At 36.3% G+C, this 20,800-nt stretch overlaps 1 pseudogene; it reads right to left on the reverse strand.

The window, feature by feature from the left end:
• Window positions 1-19,818: 19,818 nt before the first annotated feature.
• LOC106003713 lies at window positions 19,819-20,289 on the reverse strand (annotated as a pseudogene).
• Window positions 20,290-20,800: the final 511 nt, after the last annotated feature.

Here is a 20,800-nt window from a genome sequence, read left to right on the forward strand (position 1 = left end):
AAATGAAAAGAAAACAAGAATAAATAAACACCACAAATTATACATTAATAGAAATAGAAGATAAAAAAGAAAAAAAAGATGGGATTGGGAGGGAGACAAACCATAAGTGACTCTTAATCTCACAAAACAAACTGAGGGTTGCTGGGGGGAGGGGGTTTGGGAGAAGGGGGTGGGATTATGGACATTGGGGAGGGTATGTGCTTTGGTGAGTGCTGTGAAGTGTGTAACCTGGTGATTCACAGACCTGTACCCCTGAGGATAAAAATATATGTTTATAAAAAATAAAAAATTTAAAAAAAAATAAAAATAAAATAAAGTGAAAAAAAAAGAAAAAAAATTTAAAAACAAAAATAAATGAAAAATAGATTAAAGTGATTTGGGAAAGAAAACAGGTATTGGATACTGCCTAAGAGGACCCAATATATAGGTAATAGGAGTATCTGAGTAATAAAAGCTGATGTTAATAAGTATTAAAACAAATACTAGAGAGTGTAAATCGAGAACAAATTAGAACATGTTAGAGAGAATTGAGCCCACGTGTTGAAAACGCACACTGTATACACCTGAGAATGACCCCAAACAAACAAAAAACCCTGCATATTCTCATAAAAAATAAGCAGGAGGGGTGCCTGTGTGGCTCAGTGGGTTAAGCTTCTGCCTTCAGCTCAGGTCATGATCTCAGGGTCCCAGGATCATCAGGTTCTCTGCTCTGCAGGGAGCCTGCTTCCCTCTCTCTTTGCCAGCCTTTCTCCCTACTTGTGATCTCTGTCTGTCAAATAAATAAATAAAATCTTTAAAAACAAAAACAGGAATTTAAAGAAAAAGAAAAAAATTCTTTTGGAATATAAACTAAAAGAGCACATAACTTATGTAATAGATTGGTCTATTAGATTGTCACCAAGTTTTTCAACAACACTGTATGCCAAAAGTCAACTGAGTTACTAATTTAAAATACTTGAGGAAAAAAAGATAGGAAGCATGATGGGGTCCATGATCAAAGGAGCGAGATACAAAGTGAAGGTCAAGCAAAGCTTTATTTTGCACCAGCACCGAGAATCAAACCGACTGGCTGGGGCCGTCTCTTACAGAGAGAGTGACCCCCCACCATCCCTACCAACCTCACAGACTAGCTTTTATAGAACAAAGGCCATGTAGTTGAGCCTGGCCAATGAGATTGTAACACACAGAGAAAGTTGCATAGTCATCTAGGTCACACATGGGTTTCCATTTGAATTACAATTTACCCTATAGTAGCTGTTTGACTAGTCTATCACTTTGGTCAGAATTGGCGCCCAAGTTTGGCACCCAAAAGGCAGGTTTTACATTCTTTGGTGGTTAGGGAGATAGTATGTGTGCTTTACTGACTGGATGTCTCCGTCTGACCTGACCCGTCCTTGTATTTGGGTTCTTTTATCAGGGACTGGTCGACCATATTTTACTGGTTTCCCAGACTTGTTTCTAAGTAAGTTCCTCTGTGGGGGCAGGGTCAATTTAAGTTTACTGCACAAACAGCAAAATGGCTGTTTTACTGAGATGGAATTGCTCTGGCTAAGTAGGCCCTTACAAGCATAGTTTCTATCTTCAGGAAAACTGAGCTTCAAGTGAAAAGGAGAGACAGCAAGCAATAATTCAAGTCCTGTTGTCCTTAACAGTGCTTCTCAAACAATCTACCAGGGAACAAGTTTCAAACAAGCCACATGACTAAAGATTGGTGACAAGTATTAGATATACATCTACTTACAAAATTAAGATTTAGTGAAGATTAAGAGGGGAAGATTGTAGTATGTAATGGCTATGTGATCTGACAATGTAGATTCAGTATACCATTAATATGTAGGGAGTATGAAACTAATCACATGCAAATAATAATTACCACAATTAATTATTAACTAATAAAAATACTTATTTTTAGATTTTTAAGAATTGGCAGTAGTAGTTTAGTATTGTTCTGTCACTAGTGTATATATAAAGAACAATAACAAATAATGATGGGAATTTTCTAGTTCTATTAACTCCAGTGTCCTTGAGAGCTAAGATTCTCGACTGGAATTAAGAGGCTAAAGATATAATATAGATTGCATTGTAGTTAAGTAAAACCACTTTAATCCTAAATATAAATTGGAAATATTGGTATAAATTTATAAGCATTTTGTGGTTACATATGAAAAAAATTATTTCAGTTTTATATCTTTATATTTGTATAATAAAACATATAATGCATATTATATATTATTCATACTATAAATATTTACATATATAATATATTACAAACACATATGCATATTAGCATATATCACATATACATGTTGTATATACCCTAGATATTTCTAATAAAAGACCTGAAAAAATAACCACTCAAGTAGAAATAAGAAACTCTAGCAAGGTAGACTATGGTCTTGAAAAATCATCTCCATCAAAAGAAACCAGAGCTTTTAAAGACATGGCTGATTCAGGTCAGGATTACGAAATGTATAAAATGACCTTGCAACATCTTGATATATCAAATGGATAGCAAGGAATCCAAGGCTATCAGAATCATGTCAAAAAGACTAAAAAACTGGTCACATCAATGGCTCAGCTGGTTAAGCAACTGTTTTCAGCTCAGGTCATGATCCCAGGGTACTGGAATAGAGCCCCGCATCAGGGTTCCCTCCTCAGCTGGGAACCTGCTTCTCCCTGTCCCTCTGCTATTCTGCCTGCTTGTACACACACACACACACACACACACATACTCACTCCCTCTCTCTCTCTGTGTGTCAAATACATAAAGAAAATCTTTAGAAAAAAAAAAAAAAAAGAGGTCTCAAAAACTAATTTATGAGGCCCCCATTGGCCAAAGATGAAACTATTAAAACTCCAATAAGGATAAGCATTGGTACTAAAAGCTTTTCTCCATATTAATTTATAAGTACTGGGAGAGACACAATATACTGAAATAACCTTTGAAACCCATGAGTTCAAAAGACTCCCCCCTCCTTTTTTTTAATATTGTGTAAGTAAAAACACAGCATTATCACCAGGTAACCAAATGATATATAAGGGGACTTCTTTCCTTTATAAACTTTTAATAAACTTCTCCAGCTAGTAAATAAAAACCAAATCATAGGATTAGATAAAACGAAGGAATCAGAATAACACCATTTTATAACCCGCAGTGAATAAGTAGATCTAAGTTTAGAGCATCAGTAGCTGCTGACATCACAAATGAACAAGAACTAGATTTGTTCTATCTCCTGGTCAATAACACAATGCCAAAAGAATGGAACCTATGTTCTATAAATGTGGAATCAATGGATGGTTATATAAACCAATAAGACCACATCATAGAGATTCTAAAATTAAGGAACTCTTAAAGTCTAAAGGACTCCAAGTTTTAAAATTGTGCAATTCTCTCTCTCTCTCTCTCTCTCCTTTTTAAGATTTTATTTGATAGAGAGAGTCACAGCAAGAGAGGCAACAGAAGCAGGAGGAGTGTGAGAAGAAGAAGCAGGCTTCTTGCTGAGCAGAGAGTCGATGTGGGGCTCGATCCCAAGATCCTGAGATCATGACCTGAGCCGAAGGTGGACGCTTAACCCACTGAGTCACCCAAGCGCCCTTGTGTGATTCTCTTTTAACATTAGTTAATTAGCAGGACCTTTGGTGAAGTGTGTCTCTCCCAGTACTTATAAATTAATATGGAGAAAAGATCTCAGCACTCATCCCTCCCCTGAGGAACTGGGATGCTTCCTCCTTAGGGACAGTGCAACTGATAGTGCTTCCCCTTTTGAGCCTTATTATTGCACAGTGACAACTTTATTCTTTTTCTGTGAATGTGTCTAACTTGTGTCACTGTGGCTTCCTTCTCTGCTGTATGGGCATCATGACCCATGGAAGATGGAGAATGAAAGGTCAGAAAGGAAAGGATGAAGGCCAAGCTTGGACTGAACTCATAGGTACAGTGTTAATCTTCATACTGTGAAGAAATGAAGTTTAGGAGGAAAATGCACAGAATGGGAGACTGAAGCTCCTTTACATTTATAAGCATTGCCTGTACCAGTCACTTGGTCTAGCTTCTCCCCACCTACTTAACCAAATGCAGTAATGCATAAATATTCTTCCATGAAAAATACTGCCAGTTTTACATAACTAGCTTCATTCAAAGAACCTTTAATCAGTACCTGTCAGAGCCCACTATATTTAGAAGGAATCATACTATTTAGACAAGAAAAATATAACATTTTGATTTGGATAAAGACCAGATTTCCTTCAGTAAGAAATAGTATTGGTCCCTCTGCTACATAGAAACTACATTTTAAAATTCTGCTGCTGCTGTGGTATAGTATATTACATGAACCTTATAATTTATATAGCATTTCAATTGTTTCCTTATTTTTCTGGCCTTTTCTTGATACTCGTTTAAAAATCTCTTTGCATTGGCCTCCTGAGCCTGTTAGAGTAATATTATGAAGCAAATGACCAGACATAATGACTTTCCAAGGTCCTTGTGCTTCCTTATTAACATTCAGTTAGCATAAGTCCTGACTTTATTATTGACTACATTGAATACACAAGACACTGACCTCTGCCATCTGTGACTAAATCTCTTCCTGCAGATCTATCAGAATGGTTTCATATATGGAGGAAGCAAGAGGAAACAAAGCAGCAGCCACTTATCTTTTCTGTCCCTAGAAACTTTAACACACTCACATCTGCAATCCAAAAAAGAAAAGAAAGCCCCCTTTGCATTAATTACTGTAAAATCTGGAGTGAGGGTTGGAGCATAACCAAGAAGAAAAATTCAAGATGGCAATCCTCGACTTATCTTTTACAAATAAGGCAAGACCACTGGATAAATGCAATCAAATATATCCACCCACTACAAACCAAAATGACTGGCTTATATAATTTATTACTGAGTCTTAACATCGACTGATAGGGATACTTTGATTGGATAATAATGAATTTATCCTGTGAGAATATTGGAAAATCTGCCAATTGTTTCACATTCCAATTTATTCCCACATACAATCATACTTAGAGAAAGCCTGATGACATATTCTAAGTAGAAGACGGCAAATTTTGTTCCCTGATCTTGAAGCTTTTGAGCTTGGGGAAAACTGTGATATAACATACTGAGCTTTGTTCTGAAGAATTGGGTTTGAGTCTTGATTCTGCTACAAACTTTGTGATAGAAAATGACTCTAACTCCCTGAATCTCCATTTCTTTATTTGACAAATAAAAGGGTTATAGATAATCTCATGCCAACATGAAACATTTACATAGAAATTTATCTCCATTCCTTTCTTTACTTGCCTCTACTAAATTGGATTATGCCTTTCTGGCATTACAGAAGAGTATAGTCCCATATATCTCTGCTACCAGAGGTGAAATGTTTGGTCACATGTTAATTTTCAGAGATGGTGAAAAAGAAAGCTGTGCCAATATAGTCTATTTAAAAAGTGAAAGCTTCCTCTTAGCATATTTGAGTTTTTAATGGGGAGGAAGACGGAAGGAAGGACAAAGGCAGAAGAAGTGAATAGGAAGCTAGGATGTGAGCAATTGGTAGTCCCCCTTACCTGCAGGGGATACATTCTAGGACTCCCAGGGGATACCTGAAACCACGGATAGTAATAAACCCAATATATACTGTTTTTTCCTATATCACCTATGATGATGTTTAATTGATAAATTAGGCATAGTAAGAGATTAACAACAATAACTAATAATGAAATAAAACAATTATAAAAATAGACTGTAACAAAAGTTATGTGAATGTGGTCTCGCTTTCTCCAAATACCTTGCTATGCTCTCCCTTCTTCTTGTGATACTGTGGATGATAAAATGCTTATGTGTTGAGATGAAATGAGGTGAATGACGTAGGCATATTGACATAGCACTAGGCTACTTTGGCCTTCTGACAATTCCTGAAGAGGGATCCTCTGCTTCCAGACCTTGACTGACCCTGGGTAACAAATTGCAGAAAGTGAAATTGCAGACAAGCTGGGGATGACTGATTACCAACATTGTGCATCCATAATTCTGAGTCTTCACGAAAACTAAGGTTTCTTGGCTTCTTTGCCAATCTGCTTGACAAAAGAATAAACAATTAAGGCCTGTGTTATATTAGGGGTACTTTGGGGTTTTCAAGGTTTCCTCAATATACCATCTCTTTTAGCCATTAACACAGACCTTTGACTTCAGTTAGCTATGGATGGGTGGATAGATGGATTATTATTATTACCACTTAAAGATAAGAAATATAAATTTGTGGAAGGTTAAAGACTCCTAAAAAACTTATATAACTAAGAAAAGACTGAACTGGATCTCAAACCAGGTATTCAGAATCTAAGTTCTTAATGTCTTTTAATGCCACTGATTACCCCAACCTCAGTGCGTGATAAAAATTGCAGTTTCGGGAAACAATTATCTCCTTCCAAAGGGAGCTGAGGGAAATTGGAAGGGGAGGTGAACCATGAGAGACTATGGACTCTGAAAAAAAACCTGAGGGTTTTGGAGGGGCAGGGGATGGGAGGTTGGGGGAACCAGGTGGTGGGTATTAGAGAGGGCACGATTGCATGGAGCACTGGGTGTGGTACAAAAACAATGAATACTGTTGTGCTGAAAAGAAATAAAAAAATAAAAAAAAGAAGAATCATCTCCTTCCTAAATTCATGTCAAAGAAAACCAAAAGGTGAGAGATGTTAATGACTTCAGAAGTAAGTTTTTGATATATAATACAATAAATACCAAAGAGAATCAATGAAGCCAAGTAAGATGCAAACTAGGAGAAAAAATAAGAAATTTGCATTTGCTACATGCAAGAGGGAACTTTAAAAAGATCATAAGTTATGTCAATGTTCTATATGAAAGATGGCCATCAACTATATTCCATTTCATTAAAACAGAAAAGTAGGGCACCTGGGTGGCTCAGAGGGTTAAGCCTTCAGCTCGGGTCATGATATCAGGGTCCTGGGATCGAGCCCTGCATCAGGCTCTCTGCTTGGCAGGGAGCCTGCTTCCCCCTCTCTCTCTGCCTGCCTCTCTGCCTACTTGTGATCTCTCTCTCTGTGTCAAATAAATAAATAAAAACCTTTAAAAAAATAAACTTATGACATGATTTTTAAAAAACTTAGAAAAGCAAGAGGAACTAACATCAGATTTAAACATAATTATAACAATTGTTTTTTTAATTTTTGTTTAAAATTCAATTTAATTAGCAATAGTGTATTATTAGTTGCAGAGATAGAGTTTAGCGATTCATCAATTGCATAAAACATGCAGTGCTCATTACATTAAGTTTATTACTATAAAATTAATGTGTTTGCTCTTTCAAAGTTAAAAAACCACAATCAAAAAACAAAATTGCAAGCTTTATTATCTCTTTACCCAAAGATAACCCTATTATCATGTTGGTATATGCCCTTTCTGGCTTTGTTTTTTATGCATATTTTTTTTCTGTCTTCTACATATAATTTTACAACTGTTATTTTCTCATAGCAATTTAATATGAACATTTTAAAATTATACTTTGAATATTCTACAACAATATGTAAAAAGCTCATAGTATCCTGTATATGAATATGCCAAAATTTAGTTAGTCAATTCCATGATTACATTGTCTCCAATTTTGGGTGTTTATAAGTAATGCTTGAATAACACCCTTGCAAATATATTTTTACATTTTTGATAACTAGGGATGGGAATGAACCATGGAGGGAATTTTTAAAATCAGAACTGATTAGTGTAGATATGCATTTATAAGATTTTTTTTTTACCTATTACCCATTGCCTCCCAAAAAGTTTAAAGTTATTCCCACTAGCAACACATGAGCATACTACTTGCTCACAAGCACTGGCTATTATTTGATTTAATAATCATAATATAATGCATGAAGAATATTTCACTGTGGTTTTAATTTGCATTTCTTTAACTATAAACATGAAACTTTTTCCCACATGTTCATTAGTTATTTGTATTTCTTCTTTTATGAATTAATTGTTCATCTTTTCCCAAGAAAGCAATTTTTGACAACAACTTATTGCAGCAAATCTGAATTGTAGGAATTATTTTCTCTGGAGTTCTTTGTTATAATCATCCAAACTAGTTCTAGGAAAACCTTCTTTAAAATAGGAGGATTGGGGGCATCTGGGTGGCTCAGTGGGTTAGGGTCTCTGCCTTTGGCTCAGGTCTTGATCCCAGGGTCTTGGGATCCAGCCTGGCATTGAGCTCTCTGCTCGGCGGGGAGCCTGCTTCCTCCTCTCTCTCTGCCTGCCTCTGCCTGCTTGTGATCTCTGTCTGTCAAATAAATAAATACATAAATCTAAAAAAAAAAAAAAAAAAGAAAACAGTAGGAATGAACTAGATGAATTCTTAAGATCCCTACCACTCCTAAGTTCCATTCATTCATTTACCTATTTCTTTGTTGAAAGCCATCTTGCTTCACATGCCATTTTATAAGTTTATGTAGAGCTTCTCCATGCAATATTTTATAATATATATCAGATATATATTATTATTATATAATATATTAGTAGTAGTTTTTTTAATCTCACAGCAACTCTAAGAAACGGATTATTAACCTCAGTCCATGACTGACTTCAAGAAGTGTAGGAGGGGATTCACAGACCTGTACCCCTGGGGATAAAAATATGTTATATGTTTATTTTAAAAAATTAAAAAAAAAAAAGAAGTGTAGAAGGGGTGGTTAGGTGGCAGTTTGTTAAGCGACTGAGTCTTAGTTTCTGCCATTTTCATCTCAGAGTCCTTAGATTGAGTGGGGCCTTGGTTTCATGCTAAGCACAGGGTCTGCTTAGCAAGGCTAAGAATTTAGAAAAAATCATTTAATATTTGTTGCACTTATTAGTAGGGATATGATAAAAAAAAAACAGTACTTTATGAAAATAAATTTGACATTTGGAGCATGACTGATTGAAGAGTACAGAGAAATGGAGTTGAGAATGGCCAAGAGACTAGAGGCATACCTTGTTTTATCATGCTTCGCTTTACCATATTTCAGTTACTGTGGTTTCTTTGTTGTTGTCGTTGTTGCTGTTGTTGTTTTACAAATTGAGTATTTATGTGTCAAGCAAGGCTACTGGTGCCATTTTCCCAGCAACATTTGCTCACTTCATGTCACTGTGTCACATTTTGGTAATTCTCACATTTCAAATTTTATTATTTGCCATGGTGATCTGTGATCAGTTATTATGATTTGTTGAAAGCTCAAGTAATGATAATAGTTTTTTAGTAATAAACTATTTTTTTTAAATTAAGGCATGTATGTTGTTTTTTAAAGCACACTTAACAGACTAAGTACAGTGTAAACAAAACTTTTATACACACTGGAAAACCAAAAAATTCATTTGACTTGCTTTATGGTGATATTTGCTTTATTGTGCTAGGTCTAGAACCAAGCCCACATTGTCTCTGAAGTAGGCCTATATTTAAATATCCCAGGCCTGAGAAGTGGTAATATCTAGTCTTGATACCAGCATGAGGAATAGAAAGAAAGGTACGCATAAGAAGAGACATTCTGAAAGATCTGATTGGCTATGAAAGAGAAAGAAGATGGAGAAAAAAATTAATTGTGGGTGACAATATTTAGGATGTCAGGTGTAAGAGTTTGTTAAGAGAGTGACTACTGTTTCATTTGAAACAAATTGAGTTTGAAGTGACAATGAATGTTGTATCAGTCATGTTTCAGCCAAAAAACACTTGAGTTAATTTAAGCAGAAAAGAAAAATTAAAACAGGGAATTAAATGCTTATAAGTAATTGGAAGCACTAGAGGAGAAGAATCCTGGATGATCCTCCAGAAAAAAACTTCCAGAGAAATACTACTGAGCTGGTTGGCCAGGGGAGGTGTTACCTTTGCCACTATCAAGACGATGATTAGGAGAGCACCACAGGAATTCCTAATGGCAAGAACTCACTGCCATATCTGCAATCCAGAATCATGAAGCTCATACTGTCACTACAACTGCTCTCCATAGCCACAGTGAGGGACTAGACCCTGATACAAAGGTGCAGAAAAGCCCAATATGTCCATGACCTTCCTTGGTTGTAGCACAAGCCAAAGCAACCAGACCATGGCCTGTGGTCATTTCTGCCTTCCCAAACTTACAAGAATGCATCTAGTAGGTAGAACCCATTTTGAACCCAGAAGCCTAACTATAAGAGAGTCTGTTGCATTTGCTTTGCATTTTTTTTTTGTTGTTGTTGCTTTCCAGACCCTGCACTTTAGGAAGGCCCAGTAGAAGGCAGCTGAAATGGGGACACTGCCACATTAGCACATCCACCACAGATGTTGCTGCAGGAATGTCCAGTAGGTAATTGGATAAGCATGGTCAAAACTCACAAGAGAAACGAGAGCTAGAGATAAAGGTTTCAGAGTGATTAAGAGAAAGATTATATTTGACTTCATTAATTTTCTGTTTGAATACCTTTTCAAAGGAATATCAAGCCAAAAAGACTTTAATTGAAGTTTGTAGCTACCTGCACCCCAGTTATTGGGTTTGTGATACAATGAGTGCCTCTAGGGGTCCATCAGCATAGAACTAACAGGGCAAAGACTAGGGGCACCTAACGTGTCCACAGACAATCGATAGGCTGCATGATTTCACAAGCACTGGAGTGGTCTTGATGGTTAACTCCCTAACTTCACTTCCACTTCCATGTGATTAACCTAAGCCAATTAAGCTAGTATTGTTCTTGCAATGACTGGTTTAAGAACAGACAAGTGAGAGCTAATTCTGGCCAGTGAGACATAAATGGCAACTTGCTTGGCAGTGTCAAGGAAAAGTTTTCTCACTCAAAAAGAAAGAGAGGAAGACAGTTTCTTCTGCTTCTTCTGGACATTGTCTTCTTTGGATGTGCGCTTTCCCCTCCCCAACCGATGCTGTGATCTTGCCTGAGGATAAAAACCAACAAATGTCAGGAAGGAGCCAAGAGAAGAAAAAGAAATAAATCTGGCATACTAAAGAACTCTTAGAACTGGAACTCCATTCTCCTTATAGTCCTTGTGAAGTGGGCAATTTGAGTCAGTTTTCTGTTATTTGCACCCAAAGATATCATCACTGATTCCAGCTCCAAGCTTCCCATGGCACTGTCCATTAGATTTTCAAGGAAAAGCAAACCTTATTCTTTTCTATCCTGAAATTTCCTCTACAAATATTAATCAATTTTAATGGTAGAAATAAATTATATATGCAGAGCAACATTTGAAGAATGTATATTCTTCAAGTTTATTTTATTCAATTCACTCAATTCGATTAATCAAAAGACTCATATATTCTTCAAGATGTAACTGAATCCCAATTTGAGCATAAGCTGGGTTCATTGTGGGGGTTCTGACATGTGTGGGAATATGTGGTGAACTGTTGGTGTGGGCACCCTCAGGCCTTTGTCTGAATGAGCTTATTTTTAAGCAGAACTTGAGGAAGGAGTCTGTTTCAGAAGAGGGGCAAGACCCAATGCCATGAGTCACTGATTCCTCTTTGGAAAGAGTCTGAGGGAAGAGAATAAAGGAGGTGCTTCTGCTACAGATTCTAAGGTAGGCTGCCAGCAGCCCTAACTGGTACCTCCATGAGGAAGTGTGACTAACAGTAGAAGAGAGAGATATTCTCCCTGCTTAACCAGAGTTAAACTTAGAGCCTCAGCACATTGAGGACTTTGGGGACCAGAGTCATTTACATTCTCTTGGTATTTAGCCTCTTTGGGAACACTGACTAATCATGGCATTTGGGGAGCACTCTGAGCCACAACAATTAAGTTCATGCAAAGCACTGGCTGTAATGGCTGTAGTACAAACTTTCAAGTAGTTTTGAGGTCAAAGTCTTGGGAAGAGAGGTCAGAGTAAGAAAGGAAGAACTCAGCAGATGTTGTGCCAGAATTAGAGCTTACCAGCTTGCATATAAATACATGTGAGAATGACTTGTGCTTCAACTCATAAGTGATAAGACTTTGTAAGAAACTGGCTCCAGGTCGATCAGGAGGGCTCCAAGAACAAGTCACTAGTAGTTATCACTTTCATGGGGCATCAGTAGGAGAAATTCAGTCTGCATTTTATATTCTAGGTTTTGTCTTTAAGTGAAATCTTTTCATCTAGGAGGTAAGCCACCAGAACACTAGAACATGTTATGGCCCCAAACAGAACTGAGATTCTTGCCTTCACGTCTGTGAAGACATACAATAAACATCCAGGAGCCCACCACTGCTTAATTGTACAGATCTATTGAGAACAAAATTTGTGGGTCTCCCAAAGAAGATTCATACAAGGAATTTGCTTCAGACCTAATTATCAGGAAAAGCTTTATCTTTCCTGAAGAATGTTTTCTTCCTCAAAGACAATGAGGACATTTTATCTAATCATGTTTCTTTCTTTCCTTTTTCCCAGCCTCATACTAACTTCTCCCTTATTGTTATCATCCTATTTGCTCTATGGTTTCTCTTATTCTGCTTCCTCCCTCCAATTTTGTTGTATAGTGAACAACTGCATATCCTTTAAGGACCACGGTGTTGTGTGAGAGTGAAGGATAAGAAACACTGACGGGCTAGAAGAAGGGAGGAAGTTTGGCTGAGACAAAGTATGGGGAGGGGAAAAAAGATGGCAGAAGTGAAAAGAAAGGAAGAAAGAGAAGAAGAAAAGGAAGGAAGAGAGAGGGGCACCAAGTCAAAAAAGAAGAAAGAGACAGGAGAGAATCAAAGGGATGAAGCGAGAGAGCCTTACTTTAGGAGAGCATGTCACAGTTCACCTAGCATCTGTCTGCAGAGATGCCCCCTCACTTGATCCTGCCCATATAGAAGATGATGAAATGCAATCATCAGGGAGATCAGATCAAGAAATTTTCCAAAATCAAGCACTAGGAGTAACTGTTAGAAGACACAAACCTCCCACCTTCAGACTTCTAATTGAGTTGTCTTCCCATTTGTCCCATATCAGGTGATAAGAAAGCACACACAAGCATATTGTCTCCACAAAGTCCCTCATACATGACAATCTTGGTATCAAAGGAATAGAAGAAGTCCTATGTCCTTTCCAATTAGCATGGTAGAATATTAGCCCAAATCTAGGTATCAGAGGAGAAATTTAGTGACTCAGTTCTCAGAGAATCAGGCACTGTCAAGACATGACAGGGGCCAACAGATAAACCAACAGGTCTAGAAAACCTTGGAAGGAGAACCCTGAGGGTCTGACAGGCAACAGCAGACCAAAGGGAATACCAGATTATTTATTTCTTACAACACATTTGTGACCTGGCCCAGCTAAAGTTAGAAGGTTTTTTAATAATAGGTGAGGAAGATTTAACTTTCAAATCAGCTAAGTTTCCTGATCAAACTGAAAAATACCAATCCAAATTTGATGATTCTCTTTAAACCTTTAGGGATTTATTATATAAAGTAACATAAGTACAGAAAAGGAGATTCCTCTTCCTTTAGAAAATTCCACAAGCTATATAGACACTATTTATTATATTTCATAGCATTGTGTCCATTGTCATGGCAAAACAAAGGAAAGTCAGTCTTTGTTCTCCCAGAGTTTAAAACCTAATTGACTCATGAAGGTAAAAACAGAGGATAGATGAGCTCTCTCAAGTTATTCACACATCAGAGACTATTTTAGAAAGTCAAGGTATGGTGATGGCTCACTCAGTAAGTGTGTGCATCATCCTGACCCACAATCCTCTGCTTCAAATACTGTGGACATCTTAAAAAAAACACTTTTACCCACTCACTATAGGTGGTAACACATGAAAATATTAATCCCAATTGTATGTATTAGGGCAAAGGATGAGCAAAATAGGTACTGAACGATTCATTGTAGTAATTTCCAAAGTACTAAGCTCTGCATCTTTAAAATTAAATGGGGGGTAAAAGAAGATGAAACATAGCAACTTAGGCAAGGAGTGTGGTTTGGATAACTAGTAAACTCATCTTGCAACCTAAAAAAACAGACACAGACAGGTCACCAGGCCAATGGCAGGTAAGCACTTCAGCAAAAATGGAAAATGCAGTCCATATTGCTGATACTGCTCTTTGTTGATTGATGGTGTTCTCTGCCATTAGCTTCATCATTGTTATCTCTGATGCAAGTGAGCCTGAAAACCACCTCAGGCACTGTGGGGAGGCAGGAAGCTACTAAGCAAATGTCAACAATAAAATTCAAGGTCTATCTTGGTCTTATTTCTAACAAAGCTACCTGAATACAATAATCTATACTAATGGTCATGGGTGAAGAAGTAAAATTTTGAGCCACATTGCAAAACAAAACCCAAGGAAACTAGTAGACAAGAGAAATGTTTTGTCTCAATGGAAGTTACAGTTGCAGGCAGTGCAAATAGATTGAGAAAGCTAATAAATTCCAGGTGATAACCAACTGACAAAAACTTGTAGAAGCCCTAATGAATAGAGATCTTAAAGATGTAATAAAATAAAATAAAAAAGAAAAGAAGAGAAGAGAAATAACTTCAGTGGATAAATCATATAACCATGTATTTCATCCAAAAAAAAAAAAAAGAAATTCTGATTTCTTAATCTTAATTTTAAATTGTGATATATATTCACCTAGATCTTGAGAGTAAAAGAAATGGTGATTCTAAAATAAACACTGTTGTCACATGGCAGTGGCCCCAGAGAGATAATGCAGGTTAAGAGGAGAGATAGGAAACTCAGATATAATGTCCTCTGGGAAAACTAATGAACTGGTGATTGACTTCAGGAGACTGGAGACACTGAAATATGAACTCAAAATACAAAAAGAATATATCAGCACTTTGTTGTCAAGTTTCTTTAAAAAAATAATTGTTCCTCATGAAAATAGTAAATGCAAATGCACAAAATTCTTAAGGAACTACTTTATATTCCTTCATATTTTGGCTTTTTTACTATTTTACATCCTTTCGCCAATCTGTGATTCTTGCTTTCCATGCCCCTTTTTTAACTTTAGAATTTATGTTGAAGGAGACCAAAAAAAAAAAAAAAAAAAAAGTAAAAATCCTTTACAAATCTCCATTAACTATCTTAGAGGGGGAGCTTGTATTTCATTGACTGTAGTTTATGCAAATAGGATCAGAGGAATTAACATATTGGAAGGAACTGACATTTGTCCTGATATATTGAATCGTTAGCATGACAGAATCACTTAAGCTGGATTCACTAACATCAGGTTTCCTCTCATTATTGACCCCTACAGAGTAGGCTCTGACAAGTGGAACTGCTGCAAAGTTCATTAATAATGTGGAATAAATCAATTGTTCAGGAAATACTGAAAACAGATGACACTGAACTTGTACATTTTGCAAGTTCAGCATAAATACATCTCCAGCAAGGACACAGCATCTCCCCATGTCCTTTTCTGACCTACCCAAGGAACCTAGTCTCTAATCCCCCCTTTCTTCAAGCATTCCATGGCTGTACAGCTACTCAACCCCCTGGGAGCAAAGTGGGCCAACGGTCACTCAAAAAAAAAAAAATAGCTTCAGGCCAGAAAAGAAAGAACATGGAGGCTTTTCCAAGATTTACAAACATGAAGTAAGTGATGGCCATGATTTAGGATGTGTGCTTGGACTTTATTCACATTTATGGTTAATATTTCAAACACATTGTTTCTATTTCCCTAGACCCTAACTAATAAGAACTGAGCTCGTGTGGGTTAAAAGGTATTGTCATAAATAGAGAAGGGCCAGAAACATAACTTAGTATATTTTTTATGCTGCAGGGTCAGCTACTGCCCGGATGTGAAGAATTCTTTACTATAGGTGCTGGGCCTTGTGGCTACAGGCACCACCATGGCATGCCTTTCAAGTGGAATCTCTGTTCTTATTACTAGCATCACCTCAACACTCTTCAAATTGTAATCACTAAAATTACTGTCACCTAGAAGTTTTAGTTTAAATATGTCTGTTCTCCAAAAATCTTTAGCTGGGTTTCTATGTTATACAATATAATCAGCTTGTGTTGGTCTATGCTATCAGGGAAAGAAATAACATGGATAAAGAAAATCCACAGAGAATCCAAAAATAATCTGATTTTAGCCAATAGATTCAACTTCTTACCCACCAAGCCTTAAATTGAAGCTCCTTCCCTTGATTGATTTTTCCCCTCCTCAGAATGGCTTAATAGAAATGCTAATGAGCAGTGTAATAACCAAAGGGAGGGTGGAAAGAGAAAAAACACGAGAATCAACAGAAGAGAATAATCTACAAAGTAGGAAACTGGTCATAATCTGCTGAGAATGAATCATCCAGATTCTCAAACTGGCAAGCCATACTTGTTCTTCCATATGTTTCTTTTCTTTTTTTTTTTTTCTTTATCAGGTTACATATTTAAAAAGAAAAGTGAGTTCCAATATTACATTACAGACAAAAATCAATGTGAAAATGTGTCCATTAAATTATTTTGGGTTGTTTTAGGTTGCAGAGGGTGGATAGTGCTTATATAAAACCTAAATTGCCTCGGTATGTAGGAGGTATCCTTGCTGGTTTCATTTTTGTTTGTTTGTTAAAAAAAAAAAAAAAAAGTTATATATAAAGATTTTATGTAACTCAAGAATTTGTTTGAAATTATTAATAGAAGACTGAGAGCACATAAAATTGAGGCTCCCTCTGGGAGTATGACCTCTGATCCCTGGCTGGTCCTTATCCTCCAGTTCTCAACATAAATATATCCCCTGTTCAGAGGAAACATCCCAGACCATTCTTCCCTATTAGTCCTCATTTTCACATTCTTTTTATTTCCTTTGTAGCCTTTCTCCTACTATAATTGTTATGTTTGTTCATTTATTAGCTCCTTTTAAAGTTTTTTTAACTCCCAGTAATTAAAATGCAAGCTCCATGAGAGCGGTAACATAGTCAATATTTTTCATCAGAGTGACTGGCACATAATAGAATGGTAATAAATATTTGTTGAATGAATAAATAAATAAAAACATGAGTACTGTACATACCCAGATATCCATCTATCAATGTTTTCTGTGTTTCTTAGAATTTGGTATGAAAACTAATTCTGATCCTATTTTTCAGTACACTCTCCAAAACCAAAGTAGTCCCATCAGCTTTAAACTCTGTATGAAAGGATTCTGTACAAAATAAAAAAATATTTTAGCAGCCTCTGTTTTAGGACTAAACATTATCATTACAGAGAAAAAGAATAGTATTATCTCTTGTTAGGAAAATGACACTAAAACACTCCTTAAGTTTCTAAAAAATACTCCATAGGTTTCTACTAAGAGTGAAATAAGAAGAAACCAGGTTCTTCTTAAAATGCAATAGCTCAGAGAAATCCTTTACATTCAGTGGTAAATACCAAAGTGTTTTGGTAGGCAGAAGGTGGTATCAGAAAGCATGCTAACACTATGGTGTTCATCATTTCACAATATATAAATGCATCAAATCAATACATTGAACACCTTGTATTTATATAATGTTCTATCTCAATTATATCTCAATAAAATTTTTTTTTAAAATAAGAAATCATCCTTAAGCAGTCTCCCTAGTTTTAATGTACTCATTCATTTATTCAACAAATATTTATTTTGGGTCCCATTTATGTGCCAGAGATTAGGCAGAACACTGATATTATGGTGGGAGCAATATAGACACAGAGCTTAAAACTACCTTATATACATATACCTTTATGCAATACAGGATATACTTTCTAGTCTACTGTCTCTTTAAAATTTCAAGCATGATGTTATGTTTACCAAAAATATCAAAGTGGAGTGCATGGGTAGCTCAGTTGGTGAGGTGTCCAACTCTTAATTTTGGCTCAGGTCATGATCTCAGGGCCTTGGGATCAAGTCCTACACCTGGACTCCATGCTGGGCATAGAGTCTGCTTAAGATTCTCTCTCTGACCCTCCTCCCTCTGTCTCCCTCTCTAAAAAAAAAGATAGAAAAGAAAAGAAAAGCACGACTTTCTAGGCCCAAGTCCCCAATTAAGTAAAGAAAACCTGAGACCCTAAATCTAGAATAATTACTCGGACCTCCAAATTAAAATAAATCACATTTGTAGAGAATTCCATTTATTTCATTCTATGTGGTTATAAGCTACATATTTAAAGTAATAAAAGATAATAGTAAAAAAGCACCAATTATCACTCTAAGAACAAAGTAGAATATTTGGAAATATTTGATAAAAGCAAGTATGTTGGTGGAACAACTGTAAAAAAGGAGGAAATTTAAAAACCCAAAAGAATTCTACATTTAGAATTCTCCACAATATATTTAAGTTCTTAATACTCTTTTAAGAAAACAAAATAGGAAAAGCACACAAGGCACTTGGCATGTCTTTTACACAAGAAATATGAAAATGAATTCCTAAAAGTAGACTCACACTAAAATAAAACCAAAAGTAGTGAAATAAGACAGACATAGAAAAACAAATACTATATAATATTCACGTGTAGAATCCAAAAAAGCTAAACTCATAGAAATGGAGTAGAATGATGGTTACCTGAAGCCAGGCTATAGGGGAAACAGGGAGATGTTGGCCAAAGGGTGCAAATTTCCAGTTATACAACAAATAAATCCTGGGAATCTAATGTACAGCATGGTTAACAATACGGTGTTATATAACTGAAAGTTGCTAAGAGGGTAGATCTTAAATTTTCTTATCACAAAGGAAATAGAGATCATGTGAGGTGATGGTGATGTTAGCTAATACTATGGTTTAACTATTTATATTAGCTTCTACATTATTTCACAACGTGTGTGTGTGTATATGTGTATCAAAGTAACCTATCATATACCTTAAACTTACACAACACTATATATGTCAATTGTATCTCAAAAGCTGGGGAAAAGTAAGTAATTTCTTTAAAAAGATAAAAAATAGAGAATTTTTTTTTAAAAAAAAGTAAGTATGTACATATATTCAACAGAAGCTTTTACCCTACTTTTTTTTTTTTAAGATTTTAGTTATTGGGGCACCTGGGTGGCTCAGTGGGTTAAGCCTCTGCCTTTGGCTCAGGTGGTGATCCCAGGGTGCTGGGATCAAGCCCCACATCAGGCTTTTTGCTCAGTGGGGAGCCTGTTACCCCGCCCCCTCTGCCTGCCTCTCTGCCTACTTGTGATCTCTGTCAAATAAATAAATAAAATCTTTTAAAAAAGGATTTTAGTTATTTATTTGTCATAGAGTGAGAGAGAAAGAGCACAAGCAGAGGGAGTAGCAGGCAGAGGGAGAAGCAGGCTCTTCACTGAGTAAAGACCCTGATGTGGGACTCCATCCCATGACCCAGGGATTGTGACCTGAACCAAAGGTACACACTTAACCAACTGAGCCACCCAGGCACCCCTACCTTTGTTTGTTTGTTTGTTTGTTTGTTTTTTTAAGGGCTAATAAAAGTACACTTAAACATTTGAAGTTAAAAACTTTAAATTGTGTATGACTTTTACAAATCCTAGTTTTAAAAGTTTTTCTAAATTATTAAGTACTATCCCTGAGCACTTTAAAAAAGAGGGCTTCTATTATATCTATAAGGATATAATAATTGGGTTGTCATGAGAGCTCTAATTATAATGAATACCAAGAAGTAATAGAATAATAACTTGATTGTGGTGACAGGAAGTTGAAAACAAAGTGTTCATGAGTAGACAAGCCAAATGTGATGGAAATATTCCATGGAGTACTTGGAGTAATCAGAAGCAAGGTACATATACAACAACATAGATCATCCTTTTTTTTTTTTTTCTTTTTATAAGAGCTTTACACCCAATGTGAGGCTCAAACTCATAACCCTGAGATCAAGAGTCACATGCTCTACTCACTGAGCCAGCCAGGATCATTTTTTTTTTTTTTTAATCATGAAAAAACTGTATTTAGATTTAGCCAGCTGGACTCAGCTTAGATGATCCCAATTTTGTTGGCAACATCCAAAGCATCATAGTCAGGGGCCAGCCAAATGTATGCCTTCTTCTCTCCATCAGGCCTGATTAAGGTGTTGACCTTGGCTACACTAATGTCATAGAGCTTCTTCACAGCCTGTTTGATCTGATGCTTGTTGGCCTTGACATCCACAATGAACACCAGTGTGTTGTTGTCTTCTATTTTCTTCATGGCTGACTCAGTAGTCAGGGGGAACTTGATGATGGCATAGTGATGAAGCTTGTTTCTCCTGGGGGCGCTCTTTCGAGGGTATTTGGGCTGCCTTCGGAGACGCAGATTCTTGGGTCGTCGGAACATAGGTGATGTGTGGATCTTCTTTTTTTTTTGGACTGTGGACGCCTTTCAGCACCACTTTCTTGGCCTTCAAATCCTTTGCTTTGGCTTCGGCTTTGGGAGGGCCAGGGCTTCCTTCTTAACTTTCGGCACCATCTTCATAAAAGGGATTTCCAACGCTCCACCAGGATCATTCTTAAAGGCAAATGATGAGTCAAGATAACTAAGGAAGAAAATGAAATATATTTTTCACAATATCCTTTATGTAAATTAAAAATAGAGAAAAATACATTTTCAAACAAAAACATACATATTAAATACATTAGACTAGCTGCCTAACAGGAAAGGGAGAGTTATAGGACATGAAAGATAATAAATACATGTATATCTAAATTTATACATATACATATACATTTAAATATATAAACATACACATTCCTATGTACATATACACATTTGAGAGAGGACCATTGCGAGAACCAATGATGATAATGAGAAGTATGATTAACTTAGTCTTCTATATATCGGTTTAAAAATATATATTAATGCCCTTGATAATTTATGTTTAGTTTTGTCTTAAGTTCACAAACTGAAAATTCTGCCCACCACATTTAGTACCCACACAATAACTCATCAATTTCTTTTAGTCATCTCAGCTGTTTGAGTA

This window comes from Mustela putorius, unplaced genomic scaffold (assembly GCF_011764305.1).
Source record: "Mustela putorius furo isolate JIRA1106 unplaced genomic scaffold, ASM1176430v1.1 tig00000056_pilon_pilon_pilon, whole genome shotgun sequence".
Taxonomy (NCBI): Eukaryota; Metazoa; Chordata; class Mammalia; order Carnivora; family Mustelidae; genus Mustela; species Mustela putorius.